Source organism: Hevea brasiliensis, chromosome 11 (genome assembly GCF_030052815.1).
Source record: "Hevea brasiliensis isolate MT/VB/25A 57/8 chromosome 11, ASM3005281v1, whole genome shotgun sequence".
Classification (NCBI taxonomy): Eukaryota; Viridiplantae; Streptophyta; class Magnoliopsida; order Malpighiales; family Euphorbiaceae; genus Hevea; species Hevea brasiliensis.
Genome location: NC_079503.1, coordinates 45165677 through 45168057, shown reverse-complemented (window position 1 = coordinate 45168057; position 2381 = coordinate 45165677).

Below are 2381 nucleotides of genomic sequence, written 5' to 3'. Positions count from 1 at the left end.
TCATTTAGACCTGCCTAGCCCAAGTTATGGTCAAATGAACAAACACTATTTATTTGGTCATTTTGTACAGGTCAGACTGCAAAAAATCTGGATTTGGTCAATTTGTTCACTAGGTTTTGGTCACCTTTTGGGCATGATTCCTAAATGAAAAATGTCATTTTGTGTCTAGTTTCATTCCCAATTGGGCTCACACCAATTGGGCTTGTAAATTTCAGTTTTGGTCCCTCAAAGGGACCTTGGTCCTACTGCCTGTAGCATGACCCTAAGCAATCCGAATTTGCATTTGGTTCCAATACTTCTAACATACTTCAATTGGTCACAAATGACCATTTCTCACCTCAAACCAAGTCCAACACACCATTTAATATATTCTCACATTTTTGTCTTCTAAACCCTAGGTGCCAAACCCTAATCCACCAATATGTTGTATTTAACTACTACAATGCATCCCAACATCACTTCCATACTCATACCCACTTACCTACACTTTGAATTCAATCAAATTCATGCACATACACATCAAAACCCTAGCTGGCCAAATTTTCCTCTTGTCCTCGAACAATTATTTTCTTTTAATTTTAAGTTAAAATCTAAGCTACTTGAACCAAAAACATAAAAATTAAACTAAGAAATGGAAGTTTGCTTACTAACCTTACTTTGAATTTTCACCTCTTCAAAACCTCTTCCTTTCTTCTTCTTTTTGTTGTCAAGTTCTCTATCAAAGCTTGAAATCAAGATTTAATGATGGAAGTTTAACTTTCTATGGTGGGATTTAAGGTTTGATCAAGCTCAAAATGAGCTTCCACGGAGTTTTGGTGAGGGAGAGGTGAGAGAGAGATGGCTCACGTTTTTGAAGAAGATGACACCTTTTTTTTTTCTTTTCTTTTTCTTTTATGAATTTATGCTTTAGGAAGACCATGAATTAAATTAATTAAATTTTAATTATAATATTTATTGCATCATGCATGAGGTCATGCATGATGTCATCACTTTTTACTTTTTATTTTTTTCTTTTTTTTTAATTTTTCTATTAGTTCTTTAATTTAATTCCCGATTTTGAAATTTTCTTTTCTTCGATTTTATTTGACAGTTAGGTCAGGAGTCAGCTCTCGGGGTCAAATGACCAAATTGCCCTCACCGGTTCAACCAGGTTTGCAAATAATTTAATATTTCTTCCGGCTCCCTGACCTAATTATTTCACTGGCTTAACAATTCTTTTTCGTGATTTTCTCTTTTCCACTGTGTTCGCAATAGTCCTAAGGACCGCGGCGTCACATTTTTCGGTTCGAAATTTGAGTTTAGACTGACCTCGTAGTCACTTCCCGAGAATGTCACCCATCGCTGTGACTCTCGGCTCATTTAACATTTTATGTTCTGTTATTCTTATTTTTACTTTTCTATCTGGTAATCACTATTGATTTTCAATCAAGGCTTTTCTAGGTGTCTTAAATATAATTCTAATCCTCTTAATTGTCCGGATCGACTCTGGTCACCGGAATAGTGAAATATACCAGGCTATGCAAATAGGGGTGTTACAATTCTCCCCCCCTTAAAATAATTTTGTCCTCGAAATTTTGCCTGGTATCAATCTCTAAACAGTTGTGGGTGCTGTCTCCTCATGTCCTATTCACGCTCCTAAGTAGCTTCCTAGCTCGAATGATGGTTCCTTAGCACTTTAACTAATACTATTTATGTGACGCCCCTTCCCCGTCTACAGTGTAGCTGAGCAAGTTATGCCACTCAGTGTGCCAGAAAGCCAATTTATGTTTCTACTATAATTTATCCCTTTTAATTCATTTATTTTCAATTTTTGATAAATTTGAATTTTTTCGCAAATTTTATAGAAAATCCAGCAGAGTGCCGGCTGTAAATTGGAAAATAGTTCTTCTGAACCTGTTTAAAAACACTTCCAATATAATTTTCCAAATCCAAACTCCATTATATACATTTCAAATCAATCTCAAAATCTCAATACTATTCTCAAAATATTTTTGTTCATATCACCACTTGAAGCATATTCAGAAATATTTCTCAACATTTCATTTATCAACATACATTATACAAAAAATTTCAATAACATGAAATTTCATATATTTACATTATTACATAATTTCAAGAGTTTATAGTTACAATCCAACTAATACAAAATACAAAATACAAAATGCTACCCTACAGTCCTAATGTCCTACCATGTGCACTGCAGATGTGAGGTGACTCTGGACTCCGGATGCAAATCTGAAAGCTCACCCAGTTTGATGTCTGCTGGGCTCCCCAACTAGGTCTCTAGTACCTATACGTGGCAAAAGCGACGCGCTAAGCAATTCTGCTTAGTGGTGATAATATAAAATAAAATAAAATATAATAAAAATAAGTATGCAGAA